The sequence below is a fragment of the Zootoca vivipara genome, chromosome 11, assembly GCF_963506605.1.
Source record: "Zootoca vivipara chromosome 11, rZooViv1.1, whole genome shotgun sequence".
Taxonomy (NCBI): Eukaryota; Metazoa; Chordata; class Lepidosauria; order Squamata; family Lacertidae; genus Zootoca; species Zootoca vivipara.
The window spans coordinates 15,999,609-16,021,970 of record NC_083286.1 but is presented as its reverse complement, the minus strand read 5'-3'; positions in this window follow the sequence as shown (position 1 = coordinate 16,021,970).

Below are 22,362 nucleotides of genomic sequence, written 5' to 3'. Positions count from 1 at the left end.
AAGTGTAAAGACTCATAACCTGCCCCTCCTTTTTTGTGATGTTCAGATAGTCAAACACATTCAACTGTGTGTATCTTTTATCCATTATAAAACAAAGCAAAAGCAGCCTTGGAGGCTGCAAGTTTAAGTGGAGGAACATCTGGTTAATACTACTACTGCTACTAACAAGAATTTAAAAAAAAAAATTTGTCCCCCTCCCATCTGACTGGGTTGCCCCAGCCACTCTAGGCGGCTTCCAGCATATACAAAAACATAATAAAACGTCAAACATAAAAAACTTCCCAATACAGGGCTGCCTTCAGATTTCTTCTAAATGTTGTATATTTCTTTATCTCATTGATATCTGTTGGGAAGGTGTTCCACAGGGCGGGTGCCACTACCAAGAAGGCCCTCTGCCTGGTTCCCAGTATCCTCACTTCTCGCGGTGAGAGAACTGCCAGAAGGTCCTCGGAGCTGGACCTCCGTGTCCAGGCTGAACGGTGGGGGTGGAGGTGTTCCTTCAGGTATCCAGGGTTGAGGCCGTTTACGGATTTAAAGGTTAGCAGCAACACTTTGAATTGTGCTTGGAAACATACTGTGTGGGTAGGAAGCCAGATTGCTTAATCCTTTTTCCTTCCGGCTAATTTCCATTTAACTTGCATACACCCCCGTGCATTTAAAGCACACGTCTTCCTCCAAAGAATAATGGGAACTGTAGTTTACTCACCACTGAGCTACAATTCCCAGCACCTTTAACAAATATCAGCTCCCAGGATTCTTTGGGAAGTGGGAACATGTGCTTCAAATGAGGCACATTTTCTTCCTCTAAGCGAGATTGGTGCGGTTACCTAGGCTATGCCCCAACAACTTGTGGAGCAGCTGATGAACTTCAGGTATTTTCCCTCCTGTAATCAAAAAAAGTATGAACAATTCTGATGGGCTGCCTCTTGCATTAATATAGACACCAAAACTCCGCAGATTGCGAGGAGCAACATGAGTCAGTTGCTTCCTTGCAAACAGTTAACCAACATAATCTTCAGTCTACAAAACCATTCCTCCGATGATGGCCCTAGTTGTCAGCCAAGGATTAAGTAATGAAGCTAGGATCAAGTCTTCAGGCATTTCACACACAAACAGGGCTACTCTCATTGATTTCCATAAGGCATGCATGGGAGAATTGTTTACTGGAGTGGATTCACTCTTATTTAGAGAGGAAACTCAAGAGCCATGTGGAACTGTCCCTGGTTTCCAATTTTCCAGGGATGAATCCAGCTCCCTCCACTTCACCACACATCATGAGTCTTCGGAGTCAGTATTCATTGTCAGGTACTCCTAAAATTCAGGTATTAGTGGAGTATCTTTGTACATTCAACACCTCATCCTAAAACGATTGTAGACCAGTTCAATTATTAGGTCAGTTGAGGTTGCCCAAGAATAAAACAATCTAACCATATGTCAAACCCCCCCCCCCAACATTCTGAATTCTGCTTTAGTCCACATAATAAAATAATCACACAAACAGATGGATGGTTCATGAAGAATGAATATTACACTTTTTATTTTGAAGGGCTGTCAATTGGGAGAAATGATTCTGCTTCTGCCCACATTTATTTATTTCTATTTTATTAGCTCCTGTTCAAAATACAGCATCTTCCCATGGTGGATTACAAAGTGTGATATATATCTGTGTATCTGGCAAAAGCTGCAGGGAAATTCCCCCATAGACATCACAAAATCTTCCAGATCTGTCAGCCTGGGAGCTGGTCATAATAATGAGTCTTTCATCCCTGCAGGGGTTTAAAGTGTTCAAAAGATCAATCTGAATCAGATAGTGATCTGACCTTGACAAAAGAGTCGCTACTGGCTCCCCGGTACAGAAAACAAGGTCCTGAGTATATCCTGCTCATTATTTGAGAGAGGTCCATGGTTGCCATGAAGAGCACAAACTCCTGAGCTGGACATGTAGGTCCCTATCCGCCAAGACCACTAATCTTGGGGTCCTCAACACCATATCCATCAGCTCAAGATGGGGGACTGTTAGGCAGCAAGGTGACAGAACTTTAACAGAATTCCTACCTTCCTCAGCTTCCCCACACTAAGTGCATACACTTAAAATCTGTAGACTCCTATGTAGGGTATCCGACAAGAGAGATGCTATCCTGACAGATTGTAAGCACTCAACACTCCCCTTGTCACTCAGACCACACCTGGAGATTTACACAATCCCCCATCATCCATCTATTTCTGCCAAGCAAGCTATGTCAGCAATCTCTTCCTGAATGGCCAATAGCTTTCCATTCATCAACCTGGCACTGACCAGAAACACCTTCAGGATAAAATGGATTAGAAGTAAGCCACCAATAATGCTTAAATTGGGAGGCAGGTCAAAAATGGCCATGTTGCAGAGATGTATATCTTGGTTGACAACTCTGTCCCCACAGCCTCTGCTACTAGGGAACCCTTTGGTGGCCCCCTCCCTCCTTGCACCTCTCAAATCTTGCCCTTCTAAAAGCATCCTAACTAGAATACCAAGACAGGTCATAATTAAGTGTCCCAATTAAGTAAGTACTGAGTCCTTCAATGTCTGTGTCCCCCATAGTTGCTCTCACCAATTTTCTGGCAGATCTCTTTTGCTGACCTGGGCACTAGTACATGAATATTTAAAGAAAGAGCAGTTGGGTTCCATCCCTTGTTTGTATGTTGGTTGGGGCTGGGGGAACAGACCAGGAATTAGGAAGCCTAGGGGGTCTTCTTAAGTAGTGAGTTCTTTCCCTGGCTGCTTATCTACTCTCACCTATGCCAGCCCATGTGGCTATCCCATCCCTTTCCTGGCAACATTGTTCATATTCACTTGCTTAATAATAATTATTTATTTATACCCCGCCTATCTGGTTGTGTTTCCCCAGCCACTCTGGGTGGCTCCCAACAAAATATTAAAAATGGATAAAACATCAAACATTAAAAACTTCCTTTATTTCCTTGACATCTGATGGGAGGGCGTTCCACAGGGTGGGCGCTACTACTGAGAAGGTCCTCTGCCTGGTTCCCTGTAACCTCACTTCTCGCAGTGAGGGAACCACCAGAAGGCCCTCGGAGCTGGACCTCAGTGTCCGGGCTGAACGATGGGGGTGGAGACACTCCTTCAGGTATACTGGGCCGAGGCCATTTAGGGCTTTAAAGATCAGCACCAACACTTTGAATTGTGCTCAGAAACGTACTGGGAGCCCATGTAGGTCTTTCAGGACTGGTGTTCTGTGGTGTCAGCGGCTGCTCCCAGTCACCAGTCTAGCTGCCGCATTTTGGGTAGCCTCCTTCAGCTGCTCAAAATTGGAAGTGGTACAGGACTGAAAATCTTTAAAAAGCCATTCTCATTATTTGTGATGTCTTTAAATAAGAACGGAGGCAGCACAAATGTTTAAATAAATGGTTCAATGAACTGTCATTTTCTTTTACTAATCACAGTTATTAAAGGAAGCTCTTGGTGTTTTTATTGTGTTTTCAATGGGCACAGAAAATCTGAGTCTGGTATTGACCTTTGTACATCATGCTGCAAATTGATTTTGATGACCTTTCACTCTGCTGTAATGAGGCAGGCTATATGCACATTACACATCCTTCTGTCTCCCACTGCTCTCCAATTGTCTCGTTCCGTGTGCCTAAGACTCCTCTCGCCTTGCCTTTGTCTTTGTCTCTTTGTTGCTGATCAGTTGCCGTAGGGCTTGCTTTTCCAGCACGGTATCTAAGCTGAAGTGGAATTTGCTTTTGTGTAAAGGAGAGCTTGTTTTATCCCCGAAAGCTTTTCCAGTTTGAAATGATTTCAACAGGTTTTCCACTCGACTAACCTGCTTCTGAGTTTTAAGGCAAATGGCTTGATGGTATTATATTTGTTGTCGGATTTTTGTAAGTTGCCTTGGCTATCCTACATGGAAAGGAGTCTGGTGTGTGTGAGATTCACTGGGGAGCCACCATTGCACCCAGAGCCCTGCCAACTTCTTTGGAGTCATGTTGCAGCTGTTCTCCATGACCTACACTGGCCGCCTATTAGTTTCTGAGTCCAACATAAGGGGTATTCTCACTGAATTTTAAGGCCCTAAACAGTTTAGGCTCCGAATACTATCATCAGCCATTGAGAGAATCATAGAGTGCTGTAACCCAGTGACTTGATTGAGGGCCTTCTCAGTTGTGGCACCCTGTCTGTGGAATATCCACACTCTGGGGCCATAACAGTCATTGTCTTCACTCCAGTTTCACCAGGCACACCTTAAAGACCTTCGAGCTTCCTTGAGGTTGTCTCCAATTGTTTTAAATGATATTTTATTCCTTCTGTGAATTTTGTTGTACATTTTGTATGAGGTGTTCTCTCTCTCTCCCCCCCCTCTCTCTTTTTACAAAATGAATAAACAGGGAAATTTGGTTTATAGGACAGTGAGATTGTTGACGTGTTGCTCTTTAAAAGGTTGGGTAGGTTTTTTATGGTTTGTTTTTACGTTTTGTTGTGCATATGTGCGATTGGTAGACTGCTCTGGGATTTTTTAAAAAATAAAGTGTGGCATAGAAATGAATGTCATGAAAACAAATTATTTACAGACTATGGAACTTATAAATGAGTTTTATATGTTTTGTTTTACAAGAACCAAGGGATTTAATGAAGGAAACGAAAATGAATCTGTGATCAGAATATATATATATATATCAAAAAGAAGACAGCTGTAACTCATAAAATGAAATGCTGTGGGGGGTTTTATTTTTAAAAAATTTTTAGGTAGAAAGCAGCTCTAACATGTCCATATGTGGTTAATGTGCAACGGACATACATTCACAGTATAACTGGCCAGAAAAACAGCCACTCCCCTGTATATCCCTCCTGCCTCCTCTTCCACCCCATCTGGTAAAAATGAACAAATTTCTCTGCAGGCATGTGCCTGAAATGGGAAGCTTCCCATTTCCAGCATCTGTTTTCAGAGTGGTTTGCTGATTTTCCACAGATGAAACAAGAGGAGAGAAGGGGGAAGGAAGTAGATGGGGAGGGGCAAGACTGACAGCTTGAACCAGCACTCTGTCCGTCCATTTAACTATAGACCAGAGCAGTTTGTTTACTGCCCTACTGAAGAACTAACACGCTTGATCCTGCCCCTTTTGAAAAACCACACCTTCAGCTTTAGTTGATACCAAAAATGAGATTTTCTTAATCCACTATAGAGAAAAGCACTGTGTACATAACCTCGAGTGTGTGATTCATTTTGCAGCAGTTTTGCCAGCAGTTGCCCAAGAGTGACCTGCTATCTTTCGGGGCTCCTTATCATTTTCTCATCTGGAAAAGGCTGAGACATGTTATCCACAAGGGAGTAAGTGGCTTGGGCCAGCTGTATTCAGAGGCCATTAAGAACCATAATTCTTTCAACCACCACCTTCTCTCTGACAAGGTTAACTGTAGTCTATAGAACACACAGGGCAGCAAGGCATTGATGTCCACAAAAATAAACTCCATGTCAGTTTCCTTGTTTCCTTGATGCCAATTACAGCAAATCTAAAACTGTAAAGCCTTCCATATTGCAGCTTACTCTCAAAGGCATAACTGTAATAATGAAAAACTATAGTACAGTGGTACCTCGACTTACGAACGACTCGACAACCAAATATTTTGACTTACAAATGGGGCAAATGGCTGCACACTTACGAATTTCTCAACATCCGAACAGAAACCACGGTGATTTTAGATAGGGTTTTTTTGACTTACGAATTTTTCAATTTCCAATGCATTCCTATGGGAAATTGCGTTTCCAATGGCGCTTTTCGACTTACGGATTTTTCAACCTATGAAGGTGCCTTCGGAACGGATTAAATGTATAAGTCGAGGCACCACTGTAGTAGTAACTACCGTGTTTCTCCGAAAATAAGCCATACCCCGAAAATATGCCATACTCCGAAAATAAGCCATAGTGATAGGCAGTTTAACCTTGTAGGTTAAACTGTACCATACTTAATAATAATAAAAAAGACATCCCCTGAAAATAAGCCACCGTGGGTTTTTTTTGAGGAAAAATAAATACAAGACGGTGTCTTATTTTTGGAGAAACACGGTAGCCTTTCAATATACGGCTTCTGGATTTCTTTATTACAAGTCCCACCCACAACAAAAATGATTTTTATACAAGTAAGTATTTGAAAGTATGAAGATTTTTTCTTTTTTTGGTCAGTGATTGTGCTGATCAACCCGAGATTTTAAAGTCCCAATAGGGTATGTGTTTTTCATTTTCAGTTTTGGGAGACAGGGACACACACACAAACACAAATTTCAATGTTAATATGATATATTTGTCAACCCAGAGTTGTAAACTAAAAAAAAAGTAGTTTACATTGAAAATAACATTGAATTGACTTGTGTAAATTTAACAAGGTGATGTTTGGTTCACTGCTAGATCAGATTAACAGAAGCACTGCATTTCTGAAGATGTGCATCACCTATGCATTTATAGGTACAGATACAGATAGGTAGGAAGTGGGTGGCGCTGTGGTCTAAACCACTGAGCCACTTGGGCTTGCTGATCAGAAGGTCAGCAGTTCGAATCCCCAAGACAGGGTGAGCTCCCATTGCTCTGTCTCAGTTCCTGCCAACCTAGCAGTTCGAAAGCACACCAGTGCAAATAGATAAATAGGTACCATTGCGGCAGGAAGATAAACGGTGTTTCCATGCACTCTGGCTTCCATCATGGTATCCCATTGCACCAGAAGCAGTTCAGTCATGCTGGCCACATGACCCGGAAAGCTGTCTGTGGAAAAATGCCTGTTCCCTTAGCCTGAAAGCGAGATGAGCACCACAACTCCATAGTCACCTTTGACTGGACTTAAACATTCAGGGGTCCTTTACCTTTTATGGTGAGAGGCAAACGATGTACTCCAGGACAGGCACAAGTCAGGTCCAAAGGGCAGGTGCCGGCTTCATGGCTCAAGGCAAGCAAATGGTGGCCTTCTTCAAGAACAGGCAAGGGAGTCTCTTTGGGTGACAAGTTGCTCAGACTGAGGAACCAAGCATTGGGCAACAGTTTTATTGATTCAGCCATGCCTCAATTGGCTGGGCCAAACAGCACCTGGTCATTTGATGGGTGGTGCTGTAGCTCATCAGGGAACAGGCTGATAACGCATTTTGCCCAAGAACTGCTTTGATTATGCTGGGATCGAGATAATAATAATAATAATAATAATAATAATAATTGTATCCCGCCCTCCCCGGCCGAGGCTGGGGTCAGAGCGGCTAACATCATAAAAACAACACAATATGCATAAAAACAGACATCAATTAATTAAAAGACATCTTAAAATTAATTCACACAAGTTAAAATCCGGGCAGGTGGCAATTATCAGCGTGGAATTCAGAGTAGTTAATACTTGCCAGGACCAACTGTTTCCATTGATCATACAAGGACATGTGGGCGGGTTGGGGGCCTCCTTCGGGCTTGTTTTATACAAAGGAAAGTAAGTCAAACTGCATCCTGCCCAAAGGCCTGGCGGAACAGCTCAGTCTTGCAGTCCCTGGTGCCAGAACCTTTTGGTGCCTCCAGACTATTGCAGGAGGGATTCAAACACATACCATAAATTTAGGCTTGCACAGTTCAAGTGAATTTAAATGCTCTGTCACCCTGGCACAACAAATCCACTTTTAAAAAAGAGGGGGTTTTGTGGTTAGGGAAATGCACTGAATGATGAATGGGAAAATGTATAACCACCATGCAAGCAAATTAGGGTGAATTCAGAATGAATGTTCATTGTCATATAACCCCTTCTCATGGGCGCAGCCAGAATTTTTGTTAGGGGGGGAGGACTGTCCTCTGCCCCCCCCCGCTATACCCATGCCTCATCTTAAAAAATTCAGAACAAATACTCAGTAAAGACTCGGCAGAGTCTAACGTCTCTGAAAGATATGTTAGAATGAATGCTCAATAAACAGGTCATCTGGAGGAGCCCTTATATAACACATGAGATGTGGTCACCAAACAAAGATACAGTGGTACCTTGACTTAGGAATTTAATGCGTTCCAAACGCACATTTGTAAGTCGAAAAAAATTGTAAGTCGAATCCCATAGGAATGCATTGGGAGAAAACATTTGTAAGTCGAAGCAACCCTATCTAAAAATTCGTAAGTAGAAAAAAATCCTATCTAAACCGCATCCAAGATGGGGGACGGAGCTCCGTTCGTAAGTAGAAACATTCGTAAGTAGAGTTATTCATAAGTCAAGGCACCACTGTAGTGACTTGGGTATGTAGAGCTACTTTGGTAAGTCTACAATATTTCAGTAATGCTGTTATTGAACTCTGTTTACTCTCCTCTGCCTTGGACAGCAGAGATTCTAGGCCATATCTTAAACCATTTAAAAAGCTCCCCTCAGTTTTAAAAATAGTTTTCTATGTGACATAAGGAACTATTGTTCAGCAAAAGAAATTTAAAGTCCCCTTGGGTGTATGGAAGCCGTTTCCCATGGGTGGTGATAGTCACGGTTCTTAAAATGCAGCAAAAACAATCTATGAATTTGATGCTTGCTGGCATTGTTAGTAAGTGCAATGTTGAAGCTCTGTGGGGTGGGGAGGAAATTGATTGGCCTCATTTTCTGACTTTCCCTCCTATAGCTTAGACTCTGACTCAATATTGATAGATCTTTGGACAGGGAGCGAAGCCATGCAATCGTTATTGAAATGCAAGCACGCTGCTTTTAAAATCTAAAAGTATAAAAGAACAGCTGCCGGCATGAGAAACTTGCCATTTCTTCTCAATCTGATACTGGTCACAGTACAATTTGAACATCTCTTATGGAATTTACATAGCGTAAATTCTCTATAAATAGCATCTTCTCCCCTAACAATAGCAGTGACCATCTATTATTTGATCAAGGGTACTTTTAAACAATACTTTAGGGGCTTTGGTCTGGCTATGCTGCTGAAAGACTGCAAGTTGCTGGTGCAGAATAGGTTGTGCCCCAAGAGAAATCTCTCCAACTGCACAGAGTTCAAAATCCATTATGATTGTTTCACAGCCAAACATTTGATGCACTGATCAATGTTGAGGCTTGAGAGTGCAGAGAAGGAAGAATCGTGTTTGCTGCTCTCAGCTGCTTTTTATTTACCCCAAATATGTGGATTTTTAAAAGAAAAGAAAAGAAGGAAAAGCAGTTTGGGAGGGGGAAGAGAGGGGGGGGAAGAGAAGCAAGTCTCAGAACTAAGAGTGTGTGGGGAGAGAGAAAAGTCTCAGAACTAAAAATTAAAAAAAAAACTGTTCCTTTGTCTTCAAGTCTTATGTGGTCATCTGTAATATAAATCAAAAACAGCAGACTAATGTTGCATGTACTACACACAGCACCCCTAAGGAAAATTAACTTCTTTCAGCTTTTTGAAGGCACATGAACATTACTTTATGATTATTAGATTTATGGTTGTGGTTTTGAAGCAATTGAGGAAAAACTACTGAATGAAAAAAGTACCCTTGGACAGTTAAGTCTTTCATTCACTAGAAGCAGATCAAGGAGAGAGAGTCAGGACCTGAGATAAACAGAATGGCTTTTATTGTTTATGGACGGATTCCCCTCCCCCCCCAATACACATAAAACAAAAATAAGATCATCAGAGACAGATCAGCTTGAAAAAAAATGGGGTATATTAATATCAAACTTCCTCATGAGCCACTTGGATATACGCCATGTGACTTTAAATGCTCAACAGTTTTACCAAAAACTTCATATGGTTGGGTACAATAGACCTGACTCTGAGTAAGTCCTTTTGCAGGACCTTTTTAGTAGTGGTGCCCTCCTTATGGAAATCTCTGCAAAGTTCTCTTCGTTTGTTTGTTTGTTTTTTTAAAGGTTTGGGGGACTTTTGCATATTTCCATCGTAGAGTCCAGGACATAAACAAAAATTAAGGGGCCATCTGAGAGCACGGCAAAAAGTAAAGGAGCTTTTCAGTGATAACCAAAGTGAATCTGAAACTGAAAAGTCTGTTTCAGGTCAGCTTGAATTCAGTTTTGCCTAGTACATTGCCATGCAGTGTTCTGTTGGTATCTTAGTCATCTGCGCTGCACTCTGCCTACTAGACTTCTGTCTTTGGGGAATTTGTAGCATCTGATATGGTCCTGAGCAGGTCCTCTAACCTATAGGGCGAACCTTAATAACTGGCCTTCATTTAACTTTTTACTATTTGACACCACTGCCTGACAATTTATTTGACACCAAGGCCAGCCACCTTCCAAAAGAGGAAAATCAGCTGCCGTGGCGTCGAGGGACTTGTGTTCAATGGCTTGCTTTTTCAGTATGCTGCAGTCTCTCATCTTGAACTGACATTATACTCCACTCGTCGCTATCAGTGTCAGAAGTTATATCAGCATCTGTAGCAGCGGCTGCATCTTATGGATGAAAAGTCTCAATGTTTACCTTAAAATGCCAATCCTCCCACACAATCAACATTCAGAGAAGGGCTCCACCATTCATTTCTAGAGGCCTCGAAGATGTGCCTGGAATAAATGAGGCATGTGGAACAGTTTGAATGTGGGACAGTAGTCAAGACGCCAAGTATTTTGGTTTGGAAATAATTCGTCTTCCTTGGATGATGTGTTGGATGCATGGCTACAATAAGCTTCTTAGCATTGTGTTAAGGAACAAGTCGCAGAAGCTTTTTGACTTTTATTCAATAGGCATTGACTTTTTTGGCCAGCCTGAACTGAGCAGACCCACAGCGAAGGCATGATCTGAACTTGCCACCAGATGTTCAAAGTATTGGCCACTGGGGAATAAATTAGGCCATGGTGGAAGAGTCAGATTGTTGCATCTCAACTTTTCCTTTCCATGTAGGTTCAGTGGTACAGCATCTTCTATGTATACAGGAGAAATGTTTGATTCCCAGTTTCTCCTGGTAAGGCAGGAAATGCTCCTTGTCTGAAACCCCTGAGCACTTCTACCAGTCAGTGCAGACAACGACCCAATGTTCTCGGTACACAGCATCTTCCTCTTTCCCCAAGTTCACAAAAAGTCAGAGCAGAACAGGTGTCAAAAAGACAGCCCCTTTCCAGTTGTTCTTTACCTGTAAGCTTCTGCATGTTGAAGAGGGCAGTGGAATAAAGGTAAAAGAGAACTAAATGGATATATAAGAGTCAGGTAGGTAGCTGTGTTGGTCTGACGCAGTAAAAAGAAAATTTAAAAAATTGCCCAATAGCACCTTAGAGAAGAAGTGTGCATGCACACAAAAGCTTTATACCCAAAACAAACTTAGTTGGTCTCTAAAGTGCTACTGGACAATTTGTTATTTTATTTATTTATTTAAACAACAACATAAGAATATGCAGGAATGATGGGAAAATCAAAGGAACCAAGGAAGGAGAAAAAGGGAAGTTGTAAGTGATTGTAAAATATGTATGAGGGGAATGTTGATTTCAATGTGAATGTGGTTTTCAAAATTGCAATAATGAATATATATATATATATATATATATATATATATATATATATATATATATAATGAAGACAAATCATGCTCACCTTTCAGTTATAGCATCTGCTCCCCACTTCTTCCTCTCTCATGGTTTATATATACCTCCAGAAATAATTATATCTCGACTCTAAAAGAACATGCTATAGTCACTAAGGCTGTGTAATGAAAGAACAAGGGGATACTGGGGGGATATCATTCATTCTGGTGGGATAATGTTAAACAGCTTTATCTCTTCCATATGACAATATTTTTGTCTCCACTTTTACTTCTGTATTATATGTTTAGGGAATGTAAGCATGTGGTTATGGTCCTGGCTGGTTTTTGTAATATTATTGAATGTTTTTCAGCACCAAGTACACTTATCACCCATTTCAAAATGGAAAATGATGTGGATGACATTGCTATTCAACATTTCTTGTTCACTGGAAATCAGCCAGGTGCAGATATTCTTTCTTTTTCCTTTTTCCAGGCCACACAGATATTAGAAAATTAGGCTGCAAATTCCCCACATCACCTATAGGACAACCTGGAAGTCCGGATACTTTTCATTACCCACTGAGAGGATGAAATCTTCATCTATAATTGAGCATACTGAAAAGCTTTGATAAGGCATTGTGTTTTTCATGCAGAAAGAAAGGAAATGGATTTTCCTATGGCAAACTGATAGCAGAATCATTCACAGAGTAGGAGAAATGTATGGTGCCAAATACCAATATATCTATGTATCAGCTTATATGTGTGTAAGAAATATCTAGGTACTATATCAGTGAATCCATTAGCATAACTGAATTAACAAAAGAAATAAATAAATCAAATTTAATTATGCATAAGAAGGCCCCTTGTGAAATGTCTGATGTTTGACTCACTGTTGACATTCCTATCTCATTTCCATTTCCTCACTTCCCTTCTAAAATGAGCTGTGATTAGATTTCAAAGGAGCAGATCTCCAACATTTCCCAAAGGCAGCCGTCAAGTCACAGAGCATGCTTCAGAGCCCATAACCTCTGCATATGCACAGAGGTTACCCTCACATCAAAATGCTTTTAAAATAACTTAACTGACAAGAGGAGACAATTTCCTTTGCAAATTAATCATTGGCTTGTATTTTTATAAGGTGTAATTTTTACATAGAAGAGGATTTCATTTCGGTGGCCGAAAGGTAAACATTCCGCCCCGCTCTAATGGGCTCTTGCTGCATGCAGATAGAAAGATGTGTTCTAAAACAGACACTTCTGCATTTTGTATTTCTAAGTCCCAATGTACACTCCCTTTGACAGCTCAAGTACAAAGTACTTATTTGTACCATGTTTAAATGGGAAAATGCTGTATGGCACTGCCAGTTATTAGTGCCACCCAGTGCTTTTTTCTATTAAAAAAAAAGTTTAGGGATCCTCTCATTTTGACTCAAGAAAATCACCATTTTGTACTTCAAATTGGGAAACATAAATACAGTAAATGGATAAAAGTACAAAGATTCACAAAATGTTTAGGGCATGGGTAGGCAAACTAAAACCCGGGGGCCGGATCCGGCCCGATCGCCTTCTAAACCCGGCCCACGGACGGTCCGGGAATCGGTGTGTTTTTACATGAGTAGAATATAAAAATGTAAGATGCATTTTTTTAAAAAAAATGCATCTCTGGGTTATTTGTGGGGCCTGCCTGGTGTTTTTACATGAGTAGAATGTGTGCTTTTTTTTTAAAAAAAAATGCATCTCTGAGTTATTTGTGGGGCATAGGAATTCATTCATAATTTTTTTCTAAATATAGTCCAGCCCCACACAAGGTTTGAGGGAAAGTGGACCGACCCCCTACTGAAGAAGTTTGCTGACCCATGAGGGGTACCTGCACCCCCTGGAAAAAAAGCACTGGTGGCGTACATGATTTTCTGCAGGGTTGTTTTTTTTCTTAGTCAGTGTCCAGATTGGGGGTGGGCCTAATGGAACTCTCAGTCAAATGTAACTAAAAATCACCCCTTCCAATTAACCTTATAATAACAGCAGTTAAGAGGGCTATCACAAAAGTTTAAGAGACAGGGAGACCCTCGACAACTCTTCTAATGTGCAGAACCCCCCCCCTATTTTCCAGGAACAGCCTTGGATTTACAGAAGCCGTCCCGGTTTCTGATTTGATCCCAGAATGTCCCGTTTTCCCTTAGGACGTCCCTATTTTCATCGGATAAATGTTGGAGGGTATGGAGTTATTCGACCCCCCCCCCCCAAGCCAAAGAGATAAGTATCTAGACAGCCTTTAGAAGACATCTGTATAGGGAAGCTTTTAAATGTTGAATGTTTTATTATGTTTTTATATATGTTGGAAGCTGCCCAGAGTGACTGGGGCAACCTAGTCAGGTGGGTGGGGAATAATAATAATAATAATAATAATAATAATAATAATAATAATAATGGAATAGGACGTCCCTATTTTCATCAGATAAACGTTGGAGCGTATGCAATGGACTGCTTCTTCCTACAGACACTAAAATGGTGGTTTGGTCCCTGTTTAAATGTTCATGTGCCCCTCACAGGAAACAGTGCTGTCTATTTATTTATTTGAAGCCTGGTGCTTTTTGTGCCCTCCTGAAATGTAAACCAGATCCCCCCCCCAAAAAAATCTACAAATATTTCTCTTTAAGAAGTGGGATCTTTTGCAGGAGCACAATGAGTGGTGGAATCGCACTGCTCAGTCTGAATGGAAAAAATGAAGCTTTTGTTTTAAAACACCAGAAGGAGGGAGGTGGGGAGAACCAGCCTCCCCCCCTTTCTTCCTCTGAAGCACACTAGAACTGAAGCTGTCTCGCCGTGAATTCCTAATTTGTTCCTATTGCACTCTCCTCTCCCTGTGACTAGATCGAAAACAGTGTCAGATGCCCAAAGCAGCGTATCTCAGTGGGGTTGGGGTCCCCACCCCCACCCCCACATTCAGTGTCTGAATGGAGGAGAGCTAGGACTGTATTTCCAGAAGAAAGTCTCGCGCTGGCAGCTCCTTGCTGAAGAATGAATACATGCCAGGAGCATAGACCATTTGTCTGCTGATTAATACAGGCCCCAGGGGAGCTGCTGTTGGCTCTCATTTCATTCCTCTTTCTCTCACTGCGAAATCTTCCCACCCACTCCCATTCCTCGCAGCTTCAGAGTAGCCCTGGTTCTCATCTCCTGCGTTATTTAAATCTGCTGTGCAAATTAAAAGAGGACTTGGATATTGTCTGAAATGTGTCGACTTGCCTAGAAGGTTAAAGCACGCACGCACGCTTGCACACACACACACACGGACTCACAAAGTAGCCGTTTTCATCTGGAATGCAGCACCGCTCATAAAGAATGCACTTGGTATTCACGAGAAGCATGCACGAATTCCCATAAAGAGTGCCACTGTAATTTAACGCCATTGCTAAAAACAGTGGCGGGAGAGAGGGGAGCACTTAAAGCAAAATGTCACGGTCGCAAAATGGATGGCCTGTCGTTTTGCCTGTTGTATGCAGGGCTCGACTTACAAGACTTCCCCCTTGCATTGGTCGACTCTCCCTCCGTTGAAAAGCAGAGAGATATTTTACTGCTCTAAATACGCAGCGCCATTGATACAAGGCTCTCAGGGGTGGTGGTGATGCATGCGCATTTTACACACCTATTTTTCTCCGATATCTAATAAGAAATGTGTACTTACTGCAATAACCTGGCATTACTCATGCTACTCCTGCGAGAGACAGAGCACTCTGAAAGAATCCAGGAACCGTAGTCACCTCTGAGCTGTCTCTCTATTGTGCCAGCATCACAATACTTTCCAGGATCAACAAAGAACCTTGTGGCACCTGAAAGACTCCCAAACAAGAAGGTGGCATATATTTTTATGCCGCAAATATACAGTGGTGCAGAAGGAGAATATATACGAGGGTCGCTCATTAAAGATTTCCCCTGACACACTTCCGGTTATCGTAGGAGGATGAAATCGCACATGTACATCTCTCCATAGGTAACGTGGTAATTTGTTGCTCTGAGCTCCTAACAGTTTCTCTGTTAGGGGTGCTAACATGGAGTCACATCTGATAATGGAACCAGTTGAATGCAGAGCTGTCATCAGGTTCTTGTACTTGTAAGGGCACACACTACGGGAAACGTTCAATGAGATGAAAGGGACTTATGGGGAGGGTGCCCCATCGTATGATGTAGTCAAGCACTGGCATCGTCAGTTCAAGTGTGGTCAGACTTTGGTGGAACAGCTCCCATTCCTGGGCGACCACAGTTTGCCATTGATGAAGACACCATCCAGCAAGTGGAGGCCGCCATTTTGGAGGATCGTCACATAACCGTTCACCAACTAGCTGCAGATGTCAAAATCAGTGTGGGCTCTGCAGAAAAAAATCATCCATGACCATTTGCACATGGGAAAGGTGTCTGCACAGTGGGTTCCCTGGCTGCCTTTCCAGAAGCAGGAACAAGTCAAATGCTCACAGGCTCTTTTGGCCACATGTCACGAAAACCATAATGACTTCTTCGCCAGACTAATTACCCAGGACGAAACATGGGTCCATCATTATGACCCAGAGACTAAATCCCAGTTCAAACAATAGAAGCACTCTGCCTCACCACCTCCAAAGTAGGCACATGTCCAACCGTCAGTGGGCAAGTCTTTTGGGACCAGCGCCAGAGTAGTGATGATGGATTTCCTGGCAAAGGGTATCACAATTACTGGGACAAACTATGCTTCACTGCTGCAGAAATTGCGGAAGGCCATCAAAATTGTGAGGCATGGTATGCTGACCAAAGGTGTCTGCCTCCTGCAAGATAATGCCCAAGATCACAACTCACATGTTGCTCAGACAGAAGCAATGGTCCTGTGGTCATGAAATACTTCCTCACTCCCCTTACAGTCATATCTCGGGTTGCGTCCTCTGTGGGTTGCGTACTTTCTCACAGACATGTGTGGATAACACATTTTGTTGACACTTGATTCAGAATTGTAAACACTTAAGCCAACTACATGTTAGCAGGTATTGAAAAAGTGCATGATGTGAAGTTATTGTGTTAGTATTTCCTTGTCCTGCATTACTGCTTACACCATGAAAGATGTAGTGATGGAGGGAAAGCCATGAAGATTGATACCCACTGGTGAGGTAGAAGGCAGAGAGGCCAACAGTAGGTAGAGCCAGAGTCAATGGTAGACAGAGGTGGAGCAATGCTAGACAGAGCTACCTAATTCTGGTTTGGACTCCATTCACTCCCTTCTGAATTCTACAAAGGCAACACAGAGACTAAGAAGGCGGCTAACACCTCCACATGTGGTGGGATTGCCCCAAAATCCAACCCTTTTGGACAGAAGTCCTACAAGAAATATGCAAAATAACTAAGCAGATATTAGAAGTCACCACAGAACTGGCCCTATTGAACATTTTCCAAGATAATAATGCCCACTCACATTATAAAGAGTTTATAACCCACCTACTATCATCAGCCAGAAGCATCATAGCCAGACACTGGAGGGTCCTGACTCATAAGTGAACATGGAACACTGGTACCAAACCATATGGGAAACAGTCTTACTAGAATAGCTAACCAACCAACAAACTGAAACTAAAACTGGGACAAACAGAAGAGGTCGCCTTTACCCCGGTATGGCTCCCCTCTTTACATACACAGCCCAACAAGACAAAAACAACAAAAACCATGACAGCACATGAATCAATATTGCTAGTTTGACATAACAACTCCTCACCCTCACACACATACATAACTCATGAGTCAACTGAAGGCAGCCAACCATCCCGTCTCCCCCAACCTCTCTCACCGCCGATGAAAACTAATAAATGAATAGAAAAAGAACCTGTCCACATGACGCTAATGCACGAACTGCACACAAGCACTAACAACAACAACAATTTTTATTTATACCCCACCCATCTGTCTGGGTTTCCCCAGCCACTCTGGGCAGCTTACAGCACATATAAAAACATAGTAAAACATCAAGCATTAAAAACTTCCCGATACAGTGCTGCCTTCAGATGACTTTTAAAAGTTGTGTAGTTCTTCTGACATCTGATGGGAGGGCCTTCCGCAGGGAAGGCGCCACTACCGAGAAGGCCCTCTGCCTGGATCCCTGTAACCTCACTTCTCACAGTGAGGGAACCACCAGAAAGCCCTCAGAGCTGGACCTCTGTCCAGGGCAGAACAATGGGGGTGGAGACACTCCTTCAGGTCTACTGGGCTGAGGCCATTTAGGGCTTTGAATTGCGCTCGGAAACGTACTGGGAGCCAGTGAAGCTCCTTTAGGACCGGAGTTATGTGGTGTCGGTGGCCACTCCCAGTCACCCACTATGTAAAAGAAGGAAGGTTTTCTCCCCTGCTCCATCCCCCCCACCTCTCTTCTCCCCCACCTCATACTGTCAACCTTAGTGCCTCAAAGCAAATGTAACAGATCTGTAGAAAGGGCTAACAGCCAGTGTCACTCCCTGGACTGGATGTAACTGAAATTGGTGGAGCAGCGGCCAATTTGCTGTAATTCACCATTTACCTTAATGCACTAGCTTTCTTTGAGGGCGAGGGATATGACAATGATGTCACAGCATGCCTTGTTTTCAACTATACATTAGCAGAGACATAAGGCATGGGAGTACATCCACTTGTCTCCCCATGGCATGTCCTTCAGGTGTTAAATGTCACTATGTGCCAGCTATGAATACCAATGGCATAAACACCATTTGCTCACAAAAGAGGAGTGAAATAACTATTTGGCAGCATCGATAACATTGCAATAGTCATGATGAAGTGTAAAAAGAGCCACAAGGAATGCTCTTAAAATATACTCTCCTTTCTCATATATAATATATAATATTGTAATATTGGGACACGGGTGGTGCTGTGGTCTAAACCACAGAGCCTAGGGCTTGCTGATCAGAAGGTTGGCGGTTCGAATCCCCATGATGGGGTGAACTCCCATTCCTTAGTCCCAGCTCCTGCCAACCTAGCAGTTTGAAAGCACTTAAAAGTGCAAATAGATAAATAGGCTCTGCTCTGGTTTCGCCAGAAGCGGCTTAGTCATGCTGGCCACATGACTCGGAAAAACTGTCTGCGGACAAACGCCGGCTCCCTTGGCCTATAGAGCGAGATGAGCGTGCAACCCCAGAGTTGTCCACGATTGGACCTAACGGTCAGGGGTACCGTTACCTTTTATTGTAATACTAGCTGCCACGCATTGCTGTGGCTCATCCCTGTGATTTCCCCCACCCTGTGCCGATCCATGGTGTATCCTGCCCCTCCCCCCACCCCCGGCTTATCCCTGTGATTCCCCCCTCTCTGTCCTGACCCATGACATATCACACCCCCTTCACCCCCCCACCCCCGGCTTATCCCTGTGACTGGTCCCACTGTGTCCTGACCTATCCTGTCCCCTCCTCCCACAAACCCCCACTCAGGCAAGTCAGTACCTCCATTGGACCTAGTCTGTAAAGGCTTCGGCCTAGTATGTAAACGGGAGCCAAGGTGCTGTTGAGAGGGAATTTTTATAGGTGCAGTACCAGTGTAGCCGCCGCTAGAGGGCGCTGGTTTGCAACCTGTTTCTTTTCCCAGCATGCACTTTTGGCTGAGTGGTGCATTCTGGAACAGGGGTTTTTGGGGTTTTACCTGGCGGAGGTGTGACATCGGTCTTAGTAAACTTTCCTATATCCTTTGGCTATTCGCATATGATGTTGTGTCAAAATTTCACCTCAATCAGTCAAGCGGTTTTGGTGAAAAGTGGAAACACACCCACATGTCCTTTTTACATTTATAGATAGATAGATAGATAGATAGATAGATGATAGATAGATAGATAGATAGAGAGATTATGTGGCCTTTTAAACCTTGTTCTGAATACCACCCCCTTCCATCTCCTTTGGAAAACTGAAATGACGACCAAGGAGCAAAGGTTGGACAATCCGATAGATTTAGGATGTCACAGAAATTCAGACAAGGATTTCCTCCACCGCTCATGAGAAGGTTAACATATTTTTGGAACAGCCTTTAAGATCAGGAGGTTCCGTAAAATATGCACTGTCTAATTTATGACCCAAAACTCCATGGTGAATCATAGGTAGAACTGTTAAAGTAATTACCCCGGAAAGTCAATGTAATGAATACAGAATATGCATTGGCATTATTTCGCTAATCTTTTCTATTGGCCAATGTATCATTTTTATTGTTCATTTACTTATGTAATATAGTCTTTGGTGTGAATTATCATAGCTAATATTCCCCTTTTTTCTCGAGAATGACTCATTGAAGCTCTAGGACAAAGGTAATAATTGAATCAGAACTGGCCCAAGATATTTTGCTACCAGAAGCAAAGGACAAGATGGTTCCCCCTACTCTTATTCCACAGGCAGGAAGCAACTGGCATGGCACTTGAATCGTTCATCTATGCTGGCAATGTGTCTGCATCTTCCTACGGTAGCTAAGGAGCTAGGAGCAGGGATGAGGACGGGGCTTTCTGTTTTAATTCTATTTCTCACTTTCTGGAACGATACACAAACTGAAACACAGCTTTCTTTCAAAACCCACGCTCTTTCAAATTTCCCGATGCAATTCTCCAGCCAAGTAATATATGCAAAAATGTGTATATTGTGGGAACGTATGCATAAAAATGCACATACTGGTGAAAATCACAAACAAAAACTTACTGCACCTTGGGGAAATTGCCCTCAGAAATGTGACTATAAAAGAAAATAGCGTGTTGACGAATTTTCATGATAATTTTTTAATATATATATTTTTAAGAAACACCCACAAATTGATGTAGAAATGTGGAGAACTGGATTTAAGATGCACAGGGGTTGGAGGAAACTGAAAGAAACTGAAGTTGGCAGATTGCTCTATCCCTAGATATAAGGCCGCCACCCTGCCGTTTCTGCTGCATGAGGTAGTCATCTCACACTCCCTAATGATAGGACCAGAAACTGGTCTGAGCAGTTTCTGTAAGAGGAAGAAATTTGGTACTCAGGAAACCTTGACCACTTCAGTATTTTTCCAATAGCTTCCCTACATTTAGATATAACTACGGCTTGAAGCAAGGTCAGAAATAACTCTGATGCAGTCACCTCATCAGGCATATTCTGAGGACAATGAAGGTGCAATAAATGGACAGTAATTTTATTTACAGTGGTCCCTCGACTTACGAATTACTCGACATCCGAAGTTTTCAACTTACGAACGGGACAAATGGCCGCACGCTTACGAATTTTTCTACATCTGAACGGAAACCGTTGGCGGTTTTAAATGCGGTTTGCTCGACTTACGAATTTTCCCGATATTTTTTTCCTATGGGAATCCGCTTTTTGACTTACGAAATTTTCGACCAACGAGTGTGCATTCGGAACAGATTAAGTTCGTAAATCGAGGGACCACTGTATTATTATATTTTATTGGGGGGAGAGGGATTTGGATTTTCTGTCCCAGGAAACAAAATCGTGTGAACCAGCCTTGCTTCTTGGCCACTTATTTCCATTAAAAAGCAGTTTTTTGTTTCTCTCTTTGTTATTCTAGCCATCATCAAATTAATAGCAATGATTCCATTTTATTGCATGGGTTGTTTGCATTGTCTCATAGGTGCCCACAGGGGCAGCAGTGTGTGCTGAGAGTGGGGGGTGGGTGGGCAGAGTACCCACTCCAGAAATCGACCTCTGCCTGTTCCCCACAAAGCTAGCAGAATGTTATGATATTGTACAACTCTCCACCATGCTTCTTGCCTTAGCTATTGGCTAGGACTCAGGACTCTGGAAAAATGTGCTAAATTGTGAGCAAGCAGTTCATCCTCTTTCCTGGCAAATGACTTGGCACATTATGCCTCAGCTCCTTTCAGTCAAGATGGTTTCCTCCGGGCACCGTCCAGCATAATGGCAGAAAGTACTAAGTGTTGTATCAATAAAAGAGACAAAGCATTGGCACATTCTGCCCAGAGAAAGGGGGAAGAGAGAGAAGACTGGATGAATTTGAGGCACCAGAGGAAAGAGGTAGAGAGAACAATTTCAGCTGCTATCAAGGTAATAGGGAAGTTTAGGGAAGTTTTTAATCTTTGATATTGTATCGCTTTTTTATTCTGTTGGGAGCCACCCAGATGGGCGGGGGTATAAATGTTGGTGGTGGTGGTGCTGTTGTTGTTGTTGTTGCTGCTGCTGCTGCTGTTGTTGTTGTTACCAACCACCTTTCCTGCTCCTGCCTCAACATTTTTTTAAAAAGACATTTTATTAATTTTTCCAATTAAACACATTTAAACAATAAGAAAACAAACAACACATAAACATAATAAACACAGAATTTTTCTTCTGAACATCTTATCAATTATTACAATTTTCTTTGCTCTGCCGAGCTTTGACTTCCCTCCCTCCCCCCAGTTGTTGTTTTTCTCCCCCATTCCTGTCTTGCAGTTTCTTTATTCCTTCTATCTAAAGTCAATTCGTAGGATTTATTTCAGTCCTGCAAGTGTCTTTAAACTTCTACAATTCTTCTCCATATAATCCACAAATTTACTCCAATCCTTTTGGAACTTTGACTCTCCCTGGTTTCGTATCCTGCTAGTCAGTCTTGCTAGTTCCGCATAGTCCATCATTTTTGTCTGCCACTCTTCAATCGTCGGTAACTCCCGAGTTTTCCATTTTTGGGCTAACAAAGTCCTAGCCGCGGTTGTCGCATACTTCCTGCCTCAACATATTAACATTTCTTCCGAAGGACTCTTCATGTGTACACTGAATTCATGCAGAGGAGAGCTGCCAATCCTTATCACCAGTTCCCCTGATCTCCACACTCCGGATTTCCACACTACAGCAGAAGGTCTGAATAGGAAACCTATATGCCTAGCTCCTCCTCTCTGAGCTACTATTAGCTGTGGAGATGCAACACAGTTGTCTGAAAACTTTCCACTTCACGGCTAATACAGTTCCCGCTGTCCCTTGAGC